We start from the raw sequence: 13,532 nt of genomic DNA, 5'->3' as shown, positions 1-13,532 counted from the left end.
TTTGGTGACAGCAAGGGCTGTGCAGGCATGTCCAGATGATATACACCTTCAAGTGCTGCAGGCAAACCTGACCTGTGTCCTGCAGCACTCATGAGGCTTCCACACACAAAACACAGAAAGCCAAAGTCACCTCCCAGCTCAGAGGGCTCCAGCTCCAAGTCCTGCCTGTGCTGGGCATGGCAGGGAAAGCTGTGGGTTGCTTTGGTGACAGCAAGGGCTGTGCAGGCATGCCCAGATGATTTACACCTTCAAGTGCTGCAGGCAAACCTGACCTGTGTCCTGCAGCACTCATGAGGCTTCCACACACCACACACAGAAAGCCAAAGTCACCTCCCAGCTCAGAAGGATCCAGCTCTAAGTCCTGCCTGTGCTGGGCATGGCAGGGAAAGCTGTGGGTTGCTTTGGTGACAGCAAGGGCTGTGCAGGCATGTCCAGGTGATTTACACCTTCAAGTGCTGCAGGCAAACCTGACCTGTGTCCTGCAGCACTCATGAGGCTTCCACACACAAAACACAGAAAGCCAAAGTCACCTCCCAGCTCAGAAGGCTCCAGCTCTAAGTCCTGCCTGTGCTGGGCATGGCAGGGAAAACTGTGAAGTCAGCCACAAGGCTTTCAGTTCTGGAGAGTTTGGATTAGCTCTGGGATTTGCCACTGATCCTTGTCTGGTTTGGCCTTTATCCCAGAGTCCCAGCACGGTGGGGTTGGAAGGGGATCCTCTGAGGATCATCCAGTCCAAGCCACCCACAGCAGCTTGCCCAGGATCACAACAGCCAGGAGGGGATTGGAAGCTCTCCATAGAAGGAGACTCCACAACCTCTCTGGGCAGCCTGCTCCAGGTCTCCAGCACCCTCACACCAAAGGTTTCTCACCCTGTTCAGATAGAACCTCCTGGGTTGTGCCCATTGCCCCTTGTCCTATCCCTGGGCATCACTGACAAGAGCCTGGCACCACCCTCTTGCCCCTCACCCTTTAGCTCTTGCTGAACATTGATCAGATCCCCTCTGGAGCTGCTCTTCTCCAGGCCCAGCAGCCCCAGGGCTGTCACTCCCATGGCAGGGGGGGAACAGGTACTGGGCTGACTGCAGGAGCTGGCAGCAAACCCCTTAGCAAGGGACCAGCCAGGCTCATGCAGGAGGTCACTACCAAGCTGGATGCTGCAGCTGCATCTCTGCATCTGGAAGGGGGGGAAGTTTTCCACTCTTGTCAGTCCAGAAAGTCGAGAGAATAGGAAGGATGTCAGGAAATGGCCACCAGACACAGAGCCAGAGGAGATGAGAGTCTGCAAGGAGCACCTGGAGGTGAGTGAATGCCCTGTGGCTTCAAAGCAAACTTAGCAGGGGACTGCTCCAGGGCAGAGAAGTGTAAGGAAGGAGATGTCTAAGGGGGAAGATGTCTTTGGGAAGTTGAGTCATGGTTCTGGAGGCCCTGGATGGACCTTCAGACCTGATTCAGCTCTTCTCACATGACTTGAGACCCTCTCTGGGGCAGAGCTGAACCCTTAACCCTCCAAAGCAAACAGCAACGTTCGTGTGTTGAGCAGGCAGAGTGGCACTAGGACAGCATGACCCAGGCAGCAAATGCAGATGCCAGTGGGCTGCCAGCTCAGAGCTCTTCAGAAAGGGCACTTCCATCTCTGTTCCTGCCTGAGACAGGACTTGAGAAGCTGTGACCCAGAATCCCAGCAGGGTGTGCTTTGGAAGGCACCTCTGGGAATCACCCAGAGCACCCCCAGCAGCTTGCCCAGGGTCACAAGCTCCAGGTGGGTTTGCAGCCTCCAGAGAAGACAACTCCACATCCCCTCTGGGCAGCCTGCCCCAGGGCTCCAGCACCCTCACCATAAAGCATGTTCAGACAGAGCCTCCTGGGTTCCAGTCTGTGCCTGCTGTTCTGTCCCTGGGCACCACCGAGAAGAGTCTGGCCCCATCCTCTCGTCCTCCCCTTCCCTTCCCTCTTTGTCTCTTGCTGAGCACTGCTCAGATCCCCTTCAGGGCTACTCTTCTCCAGGCTCAACAGCCCCAGGGCTCTCAGCCCTTTCTCCAGGCCCCTCAGCATCATTGCAGCTTCCACTGGACTCTCTCTACATTTCCCTGTCCCTTTTGAGCTGGGGAGCTCAGAACTGAACCCAGTTCCTCAGCAGGCTGAGATGTTTTATCAAGACACTTGAACACATCACAGTTGGGATGTGTCCAGGCTTCCAGACACAGCACAGCCCTTGGGCTCTGTCTGGACAAGAACTGCACAGACATCAAATTTGGAGGTCCTTAAATGAAGAGTCCCTCTTGTGTAGACTCAGGATAAACGTTCTCTTGACGTGCTGTGAGCAGGATAAATGCACTAAGAGCTGGGAGACTCCCAAACACAAACCCAGATTCCCTCCCCTGAGCGTGCTGAAGGCTTCTGCAGGGTGGAGAGTGCCAGCAGCAGCTGGGAGCAGGTCACTCACAGCTCAGCAGAAGAGGGCAAAGCCTGAGGAAAATGCCCTGGCAGCCCCACATTGTGTCACCTGCAGCCCTGAAGCACAACAGCCAACTGCTCCCAGGCTGGATCCAGCTGCATTCCCACCGGGAGGATGGAGCAGCCACACTGCCAGCCTCACCCACACACGAACCACAGGGCAGAGCTGGCAGGGAGCAGGGCCACAGCTGCCTGAGGGTCCCCATGGCCACAGCAAAGCTCTGTTCTACAAGCAGCATCCACGATTAAACTTCCCACTGCCTGCATGGGGAGTGCTGCAGACCTGGGCTGAACAAACCACCCTTTGCTTTGTCCTTAGAATCACAGAACCAGGCAGGGTTGGGAGGGACCAGAAGGAGCAGCCAGTGCCAACCCCCCTGCCATGCCCAGAGACACCCTACCCTAGAGCAGGCTGCACACAGCCTCAGCCAGCCTGGCCTCAAACACCCCCAGCCATGGGGCCTCAACCACCTCCCTGGGCAACCCATTCCAGCCTCTCACCACTCTCCTCATCAACAACTTCCTCCTCACCTCCAGCCTCACTCTCCCCACCTCCAGCTTTGCTCCATTCCCCCCACTCCTGCCACTCCCTCACAGCCTCAAAAGTCCTTCCCCAGCGTTTTTGTAGCCCCCTTCAGATCCTGGCAGGCCACAAGAAGGTCACCTGGGAGCCTCCTCTGCTCCAGCCTGCACAGCCCCAACTCTTTCAGGCTGTGCTCACAGCAGAGCTGCTGCAGCCTCTCAGCATCCTCCTGGCCCTGCTCTGGACACTCTCCAGCATCTCCACAGCCCTCTTGTCCCAGGGGCTCCAGAACTGGATGCAGCACTCCAGGTGGGGTCTCAGCAGAGCAGAGCAGAGGGGGAGAATCCCCTCCCTGGCCCTGCTGGCCACACTTCTGCTGCTGCAGCCCAGGCTCTGCTTGGCTTTCTGGGCTGCAAGTGCACACTGCTGGCTCCTGCTGAGCTTCTCCTCCAGCAGCACCCCCAAGTGCCTCTCCTCAGGGCTGCTCTCCAGCCGTTGATTCCACCACGAACAGCCACTCCAGAGGGACAGCAAGAACAGCACAGCCCTGGCAGATGAGGTCAGCCACAGTCCCCCCACTTCAGGCTGACCAAAGCATAAAGGCAAAGCTGTTGAGGTTGGAAGTGCCCTCCAAGGTCATCAAGTGCAGCTGCTGCCCTAGAGCTCACTATTCCATCACTGTTGCTAAGTCACTGCCACTAAATCATGTCCCTCAGCACTGCAGCCAGATGTCTTCTAAACACCTCCTGGGTGATGTTTAATGATTAGTAACAACTGAGTAAGACATGAAGGAGAAACTCCCCCCCCCAAAAGGAGAACTTACAGCTGCTCTTGGCAATGAGAGCCACCATGACACTAAGCTAGGAGCAGTGTGGAGCTGTTGGAGGGTAGCAGAGCCCTGCAGAGGGACCTGGCCAGGCTGGATGGGTGGGCAGAGGCCAAGAGGATTGAGACTGAAGAAAGCCAAGTGCAGGGTTCTGCACTTTGGCCACAACAACCCCAAGCAGCACTGCAGGTTGGGGCCAGAGTGGCTGAGAGCAGCCAAGCAGAGAGGGCCCTGGGGGTGCTGGCAGAGAGGAGCTGCAGAGGAGGCAGCAGTGTGCCCAGGTGGGCAGCAGAGCCACTGGCATCCTGGGCTGGCTGAGGAGCAGTGTGGGCAGCAGGAGCAGGGAGGTTCTTGTGCCCCTGTGCTCAGCACTGCTCAGGCCACCCCTGGAGTGCTGTGCCATGCTCTGGTTGCTTGGCCAGGGCTGGGTGCTAGGCTGGGCTGGATGAGCTTGGAGCTCTCTTCCAAGCTGCTTGAGGCTATGACAGTGCCATGATCTGAGCCAGTTTGGTTGCCATCAGCAGTCAGGTCTGTGAGGGCTGGCCCAGAGCTCTCAGGGATGCTATTTGTCAGGCTGCTGCTCTTTGGAAGGGTTTGCTCAGCAAACCCCAGGCTTTTGATTTTTTACTTCCCCTCCCTCCCTCTCTGTGTATCTGTGCTACCATTTGACCTACTTTTGGAGGCCCAATAAACCCCAAGCAGCCATCTGTGTCCCAGCTGATGCCAAGGGATGGAAACAACCTCAGGAGGTCATAACCCCCGGGGTGATGGGAGGGCTTTATGGGCAGCGTTTGCCGCTTGTGCTGCTGCTCCCCCCTTTGGGTTTCACTTTCTAACACCCAGCAGAAAAGGCTGGGGAGGAGGCTGGGCACAGAGATCAACGCTGCCAAGCAAGGGAGGGTTTCTGTTTGCCCTGCCCACAGCTTGGGACATGGTTGAGGCATCACAGGAGGAGTGGAGGAGAAACTGGAGAGGAAGGAAACTTCCATCTGAAGAGGAGGAGAAATTCCTTTACTGCGAGGGTCCTGGAGCTCAGAGAGGTTGTGGAGTCCCCTCCTCTGGGGAGATTCCAAACCCCCTTTACTCATTGTGATCCCAGACAAGCTGCTGTGGGTGCCCTGCTTTGGCAGAGGGGTTGGAGTGGGTGATCTCCACCCCCCACCCTGCTGGGGTTCTGGGGTAGCCCTGGATCCCAGGAAGAAATCCACCTTCTGTAGCCATATTTGGTACACAGAATAATCCCACTCTAACCACTGAGGAGCCCAAGGGCAGATGAAAGGAGCCTTAGCTCTGCTGTTTACACAGCCTCATAGCATCATAGGAAGGTTTAGTTTGGAAAAGACTTCAAAGATCCTCCAGTTCCACTCCATAGAATCACAGAATGGGTTTAGGTTGGAAGGGACCTCAAAGTTCAGCCACTTCCACCCCCCTGCCATAGGCAGGGACACCTCCCACTAGAACAGGTTGCTCAAGGCCTCATCCAAGCTGGCATCTCCAGGGAGGGAGCAGCCACCACCTCCCTGGGCAAGCTGTGCCAGTGTCTCATCACCCTCACTGCAAAGAGCCCTTTCCTAACACCCAGTTTGAGTCTCCTCTCTGCCACTTTAACTCATCCCTCCTCTGACTGTTTCCACTCCTGACTTAGTTTATTGTTGCTACCTTTGTAAGTGCAGAGATACCAAAGCTGAGCTTGTGTTTGCATGACCAGCAGCCCTCCTGAGAGCACTTCAGGTGCTCCCTAGCAGTGATGGCTGGAGGGCTGGTGTGGGTGTCTGCAGGATGGAAATATGGTTTCTGCCTTGCTGATATCACTTTCTGTAATCCCAGTGTATCACAGAGTCACAGAATCAAGCAGGTTGGCAGAGAGCTCCAAGCTCACCCAGCCCAACCTAGCACCCAGCCCTGCCCAACCAACCAGACCATGGCACTAAGTGCCCCAGCCAGGCTTGGCTTCAGCACCTCCAGCCACAGCCACTCCACCACCTCCCTGGGCAGCCCATTCCAATGCCAATCACTCTCTCTGCCAACAACTTCCTCCTCACAGCCAGCCTAGACCTGCCCTGGCACAGCTTGAGACTGTGTCCCCTTGTTCTGTTGCTGGCTGCCTGGCAGCAGAGCCCAACCCCACCTGGCTACAGCCTCCCTGCAGGCAGCTGCAGGCAGCAATGAGCTCTGCCCTCAGCCTCCTCTGCTGCAGGCTGCACCCCCCCAGCTCCCTCAGCCTCTCCTCACAGGGCTGTGCTCCAGGCCCCTCCCCAGCCTTGCTGCCCTTCTCTCAGCACCTTCCAGCACCTCAACATCTCAATGTTCCAGAGACATCTTCATTGCTTTAACCCCTGGAATGCACTCACCCCAGCAGGAGTTACTCATGGCAAACACAGCTTTTTAGCACTTCTCATCTTTCAGTGACTGAGCACAAAAACACAGAATCAGAGAACTGGTTGGGTTGGAAAGGACCTCCCAAACCACCCAGTCCAGCCACCCACCCAGCACCACCACAGCCATTTGGTTCCTGAACACCTCCAGGGATGGGAACTCTGCCACCTCCCTGGGCAGCCTGTGCCAGTCCCTGACCACTCTTGCAGCAAAGAAATTGTTCCTCATCTCCAACCTAACTCTCCCCTGGCACAATTTCAGGCCGTTTCATCTCATTCTATCACCTGAGAGGAGGGAGAAGAGACCAATCCTTACTTCACCACAACCTCCTTTCCAGGAGTTGAGGAAGCTGAGGGGAGACCTCATTGCTCTTTTCTTCTGCAGACTGAGCACCTCCAGCTCCCTGAGCCACACCTCACCAACCCTGTCCTCCAGACCCTTCAGCAGCCTCATTGCCCTTCTCTGGACCCTATCCAGCCCCTCAGCATCCTTCTTGGAGTGAGGGCTCCAGACCTGAGTCCTGAATTCAGGATTTGAGTTGCAGCCTCCCCAGTGCCCAGTGCAGGGACACCATCACTCTCCTGCCTTGTTTGCTAACACTGTACAGAAGAAAGAGGCCACAAATGCCCTGCTGCTGCTCCAAGGCACACAGATGTGCTGTGGGTCAAAGCTGGGCCCTCCTGCTCCTCCAGTCCCTGCTGTGACACAAAACACTCTGCAGCCAAAGGACCTTCCCTTTGCTGCTGCTCTCTTTTAAGGCCAATTTCCCAGCTGGCAGCAGCAGCTGTTGGGGTGAGCAGGGCTTTCTGCTGCAGGCTGGAGCAGGAGCAAGCAGCTGTGTGCTGGGAAAGCAGAGTGGCCAAGAATTGCCTTAAACAGGGACTGTGCCAAGCAGCACAGCCATGATTGACCTTCTTGTGACCTTCCAGGATCTGAAGGGGGCTGCAAAAAAGCTGGGGAGGGACTTTTGAGGCTGTGAGGGAGTGACAGGAGTGGGGGGAATGGAGCAGAGCTGGAGGTGAGGAGGAAGTTGTTGAGCAGGAGAGTGGTGAGAGGCTGGAATGGGTTGCCCAGGGAGGGGGTTGAGGCCCCATGGCTGGAGGTGTTTGAGGCCAGGCTGGCTGAGGCTGTGTGCAGCCTGCTCTAGGGTAGGGTGTCCCTGGGCATGGCAGGGGGGTTGGCACTGGCTGATCCTTGTGCTCCCTTCTAACCCTGACTGATCCTTGTGGTCCCATCCAACCCTGTCTGATCCTTGTGGTCCTTTCCAACACTGACCAATCCTTGTGGTCCTTTCCAACCCCAGACTGATCCTTGGGGTCCCTTCCAGCCCTGCCTGATCCTTGGGGTCCTTTCCAACCCTGCCTGATCCTTGGGGTCCCTTCCAACCCTCACTGATCCTTGTGGTCCCTTCCAACCCTCACTGATCCTTGTGGTCCCTTCCAGCCCTCACTGATCCCTGGGGTCCCTTCCAGCCCTCACTGATCCTTGGGGTCCCTTCCAGCCCTCACTGATGCTGTGATTTCACCCACATCAACCTTCACCTGAGAGTAAGGTGAGAGGATTTGTGCCTAGAGCAGTGTTTGCAATCACAGAATCACTTTGGTTGGAGAAGACCTTTAAGGGAATGGTTTGGACTGGATGATCTAACTCTACCAAGGCTGGTACTAACCCCTGGCCCTCAGCACCACATCTCTGCCTCTTTGAAAGCCTTCCAGGAGCATTCAAGGAAAAGAAACAACAGGACCTTATCCTTTGGGAATGTGTCACTTGTCAGGAGTCCTGCACTCTCTTTTCTCACACACAATGCAACCCCCAGGATTGAAATGCAAGCTGTCACTCCATGGAACAAATGTGTTCAGGGATCACACCTGTGGCCCAAGAGCAGGCTCCTGAGAACCAGGAATCCATGCTGTGGATCTTTTAAGCTGTGTCAAATGTGAGAGGAGTAGGGAGAGAAAGACACTGATGGCTCCCCTGGGACACAGGTCCAGCTGGAGAGGAGCAGCAATGCCAGATGCTGCCTGCTTTTCTCATCAGCTGTGTGCTCCACTCCTCCTGCACTTGGCAAAACAAATGCCTGGGGAGGCTTAGTGGTGGTACTTGGAGCCAGCCACACAGCAAAGGCAGCAGCAGGCTCCCTGCTTGCCTTGGCCACACTCCAGTGCCCTGGGGGCTGTGTCATGGGGAGACTACATGAAGAGCACAGCCAGCAGAGGTGACAAAGAAAAGGAGCTTCACAGGGGAGTTCCATGCATAGAGAGGGGCAGCTCTGCCATGCTCCCCAGCATGCAGCCAGCAGAGGTGACAAAGAAAAGGAGCTTCACAGGGGAGTTCCATGCACAGAGAGGGGCAGCTCTGCCATGCTCCCCAGCATGCAGCCAGCAGAGGTGACAAAGAAAAGGAGCTTCACAGGGGAGTTCCATGCACAGAGAGGGGCAGCTCTGCCATGCTCCCCAGCATGCAGCCAGCAGAGGTGACAAAGAAAAGGAGCTTCACAGGGGAGTTCCAGGCACAGAGAGGGGCAGCTCTGCCATGCTCCCCAGCATGCAGCCAGCAGAGGTGACAAAGAAAAGGAGCTTCACAGGGGAGTTCCATGCATAGAGAGGGGCAGCTCTGCCATGCTCCCCAGCATGCAGCCAGCAGAGGTGGCAAAGAAAAGGAGCTTCACAGGGGAGTTCCAGGCACAGAGAGGGGCAGCTCTGCCATGCTCCCCAGCATGCAGCCAGCAGAGGTGGCAAAGAAAAGGAGCTTCACAGGGGAGTTCCAGGCACAGAGAGGGGCAGCTCTGCCATGCTCCCCAGCATGCAGCCAGCAGAGGTGACAAAGAAAAGGAGCTTCACAGGTGAGTTCCAGGCACAGAGTGGGGCAGCTCTGCCATGCTCCCCAGCATAGGGTGAAGGAAACCAGCAGCTTGGTCCAGCCATGTCAGATGGAAACTCAGGTAAGCAGAGATGAGAGGGAACCTTTCAAAGCATAAACTTAATGAGAGCTATTCAAATGGGACATCCAGGATGCTGCCAGCAGACTCTTTTTCCTTTGCAAATGACTTCTACAGACATTACAGCTTCAGTGTCATAACTGAGATGAGAAAGGCTTTGCAAACAGAAAGGAACTGAACTAAGCTTGGCTCTTTTTTTCCCCCCCTCTCCCCTTTGCTTTCTGCTCACTCTGTTAAATTCCTATAGATATGAACTGTGTTAAAGAACTCTCACAGGTCTCCTGATCCACAAATCCATTCTCACTGCTTTATGCTGGCAACTCTCCTGTCAGCTCATAGAATTACAGGCTTGTTAAGGTTGGAAAAGACCTCCAAGATCAGCAAGTCTAACCTTCTGCACAGGACTACATTGCCAAAGTGCCAGGTCACCACAGTGGGCTCACCACAGGCAGCTCTCAGCTCCCCATGTAGCCAGGGCCAGCTGGAACCAGCCATGGTGGTGCCAATCTGGTTTTATCACCTGAAGCCAAGGGTCAAAAGCAGCATCTTCATGCAGGATTGGCCCAGCCACAGGTGGAAGCTCTTTCTGGGGTTGTTTAGCCTGCAGAAGAGAAGCCTCAAGGCAGACCTCATGCAGGCTACAACTACATGAAGGCAGGTTGTAGCCAGGTGGGGTTGGGCTCTGCTGCCAGGCAAGCAGCAACAGAAGAAGGGGACACAGCCTCAAGCTGTGCCAGGGCAGGTCTAGGCTGGGTGTTAGGAGGAAGTTGTTGTCAGAGAGAGTGATTGGCATTGGAATGGGCTGCCCAGGGAGGTGGTGGAGTGGCTGTGGCTGGAGGTGTTGAAGCCAAGCCTGGCTGGGGCACTTAGTGCCATGGTGTAGTTGACTGACTAGGGCTGGGTGCTAGGTTGGACTGGCTGAGCTTGGAGTTCTCTTCCCACCTGCTTGATTCTGTGATTCTCTTGGAGGTTCTGGTATGTTGAGGACAGACTCTTCAGGTGGTTATAACCAATCAAAGCATGAGCATTTCCCAGAGGCTTAACTGGCCAGACCTGGGCAGATTCTTTTCAGAGGGAACAACAGAAGAAAAGCACATCCCAGATGCAAATTCATGCAAACCAAAATGCAGTTCCCTTCTCCCAAGTGTGGGAAACGAAGCTGTGCAGAGACAGGTCAGAAGCACTGAAAATAAGCCAGACAGCCTTTTCCTCCCTAAGCTGCTGCTTTAAAATGTAGGCTTCATTCTGACCCCCACCCTCCCAAAATTCTGGGCAAAGCAGCCAAGCAGAATGCAAATTCTGAACTGAAAAGCTCTGGCACAAAGCTGGAGTGAGGAAAGGAGTGTGTTACATCTGGAAGCACCAAACCCCTGGCAGCATGCATGTGCTTCGTCCTTTGTCTTCCAGAGAAGGCTTTGGGTTGGAGCTTCAGGGCAGAAGTGGAGATGGAGAGGTTGTGCCTGGGCTGAAGGCAGCTCCAGGGCTCCTGGATACCCAGGCAGAAGAGCTCAGCCCATGCCTCAGCCTCTCTCCAGCCACATCCTGAAGTTTCTCCCTGGATGTTGGATGTGGTTCCCAGTTTCCCTGGCTCACTCTGAGTGCAGCCAGAGGTCGTGGCAGACCTGAATAGTCTCCCTTAGCATGAGCCCGGCCCTTGGCGTGTTTGGGCTTGAACCTTCGCACTGAATAAGGCCACCAAAGCTACAAACCCCCCTCCAGGGCAAATCCATAAACAAACACACTTCTACATTCTCTCACCACTTGGAAAAGGCTGGGAAAATGGAATTCCCTCTCCCCACGCACCGAAAACCACTTTCCTCTCACCTCCCCTACTTAATTCCACCTGAATTTCCATTTTCTAAGCGCACAAACTCAATGCTTTGCAAGTTTTAAGCTTTCCTACAGTCTCATTAATTTCCACACTTAGGCACAAACCTTCCCTGCCTTCCTCCCTTGCCTGCCTTTCCCCCTTCTCTCCCTTTCCCCCCTTCCCTCCCTCTCTCCCCCCTTCTTTTTTGACTGCATCACCTCATGAACACTTGCAAACCACTGAACACCCCAAAGTTTGGAACTCTTTAGGACACACTCCACTGGAACACATCCACTTTCGACCTGACACTGCTGCTTTCTGGACACTGAATGCTGCTTAGGAGGTTTTCTTCCCGTTAACGCAGGATAAGAGGGACACAGCGTTAAAAAAGGGGGGGAGAGGTGTGCGATGTAGGCAATTATTTGCTGGAAACAATTATGTAGCTGAGGTCTTTGAATGCATGGAAAGATTAAAACCCCGCAGACAAGGCACAGTTGTTAACACATCAAAACTCCTTCGGCGCAGCAATTTCCAAGGGCGAAAGAGTGCTTTTTAGCACGGGAATAACATCGGGTTAGGTGCAAATCACTTTTAAAGCTCCTGTGTTCTCAGCAGACGATAGGAGGTAGCTGGCAGCATGCCCTGGACACAGCACAGGCACCGGCAGGAGTCCCAGCCCCAAGAAAACTCAACCGAAACCTCTCCGCTTTAGTCGTGAAACGTTTCGAAGCAGAAAGGGAGCTGCACGGCCCCGGCCGCAGGGCTTCGTGGCGGCAATGCAAGCACCGAGGTCGGGCAAAAAGCCTCTTTGTGAAGCTCTGCACAGATCCCATCCCAGGGGCTCGCTGGGCTTTGACTTTGCTGCTGCCGCGCTCCTTCCCCTCCTCCTCTTCCCCCTGCCCAGCATTCTTCAGCCCCTCCACCTCCGGGACCCCTCCACCATCCACCATCCACCGTCCACCTCCGGGACCCCTCCACCGTCCACCTCCGGGACCTCTCCACCGTCCACCTCCGGGACCCCTCCACCGTCCACCTCCGGGACCCCTCCACCGTCCACCTCCGGGACCCCTCCACCGTCCACCTCCGGGACCCCTCCACCGTCCACCTCCGGGACCCCTCCACCGTCCACCTCCGGGACCCCTCCACCGTCCACCTCCGGGACCCCTCCACCGTCCACCTCCGGGACCCCTCCACCGTCCACCTCCGGGACCCCTCCACCATCTACCTCTGAAACCCTCCACCATCCACCTCCGGAACCCCTCCACCATGCACCTCCGGGACCCCTCCACCGTCCACCTCCGGGACCCCTCCACCGTCCACCTCCGGGACCTCTCCACCGTCCACCTCCGGGACCCCTCCACCGTCCACCTCCGGGACCCCTCCACCGTCCACCTCCGGGACCCCTCCACCGTCCACCTCCGGGACCCCTCCACCATCTACCTCTGAAACCCTCCACCATCCACCTCCGGAACCCCTCCACCATGCACCTCCGGGACCCCTCCACCGTCCACCTCCGGGACCCCTCCACCGTCCACCTCCGGGACCCCTCCACCGTCCACCTCCGGGACCCCTCCACCGTCCACCTCCGGGACCCCTCCACCGTCCACCTCCGGGACCTTCCACCCTCCACCTCCACCATGCACCTCCGGACCGCCCTCCCTCCCCCGGCATCATCCACCTCCGGACCCCTCCCATGGCGAATCACTTCCAGCCGGCTGCTGTGTCTGGGCTCCGCTAATTAGAAGCAATAAATCAGCATGGTTTCTCTACCACCCCCACCAGAATTCCTCACTTGAGGCTGTGGACCCCTCGCCAGCCACCTCCCAGCACGCCCCCGGCCCGGCAGACGGTTACCTGGTGCCCCTCCGGGCCAGCTGCAGCGGGCAGAGCATGCCGGCGGCTCCGGGGCGGACTGGGATGTTCTGCCGGGGCTCCTTCGAGTCTGGGAGGGTGGCAGGGAGAGCCCTGCCCAGGAGGAGGTACGGAGGAGGGGTCAGGGTGATTAACCCGCAGCTCTGGCAGCTGGCAGGGCTCCGCGCGGAGGGGGTCTCTCGTTTTCCATGCGGTGCTTTGCTTAGCAGGTAAAATCGGGTCCTGCCTTAACACCGAACAGCTGCGCTCTGCCCCAGCCGTCGCATGGGCGATGGAAAGCCCTCGGGGACGTGGCTTAGTGGGGGAGTTGGTAGTGTTAGCGGTTGGGCTCAGTGATCTTGAAAGCCAGGTGGGGGTTGGGCTCTTCTGCCAGGCAACCAGCAACAGAACAAGGGGACACAGCTGCGAGCTGTGCCGGGAGAAGTCTAGGCTGGATGTTAGGAGGAAGCACCTGGCAGAGAGAGTGATTGGCATTGGAATGGGCTGCCCAGGGAGGTGGTGGAGTGGCTGTGGCTGGAGGTGTTGAAGCCAAGCCTGGATGGGGCACTTAGTGCCAGGGTCTGGTTGATTGGCCAGGGCTGGGTGATCTTGGAGGTCTCTTCCAACCTGCTTGATTCTATGGTTCCGACCTAAAAGATTCCCTGACTCTATGTAACAGGTGAGTGAGTTGTAAACTAAACTCAAGGGCTCTAAGGTAGCACTCCAGAAGGATGCACACTCACTTCACAGGATA

At 56.5% G+C, this 13,532-nt stretch overlaps 1 protein-coding gene across 1 annotated transcript in view; it reads right to left on the bottom strand.

Moving 5' to 3' along the window:
• SHROOM1 (shroom family member 1) overlaps positions 1-12,936 on the bottom strand; it is a 59,998-nt gene extending 47,062 nt beyond the window's left edge. The window contains exon 1 of the mRNA XM_064162243.1: positions 12,782-12,936. The gene's annotated coding sequence lies outside the window, so the exon portion shown is untranslated. The remainder of the gene's footprint in view (positions 1-12,781) is intronic.
• Between the last annotated feature and the right edge of the window lie 596 nt (positions 12,937-13,532).

This window comes from Pogoniulus pusillus, chromosome 22 (assembly GCF_015220805.1).
Source record: "Pogoniulus pusillus isolate bPogPus1 chromosome 22, bPogPus1.pri, whole genome shotgun sequence".
In the NCBI taxonomy this organism is placed as follows: domain Eukaryota; kingdom Metazoa; phylum Chordata; class Aves; order Piciformes; family Lybiidae; genus Pogoniulus; species Pogoniulus pusillus.
This window is presented reverse-complemented; position numbering and strand designations above follow the sequence as displayed.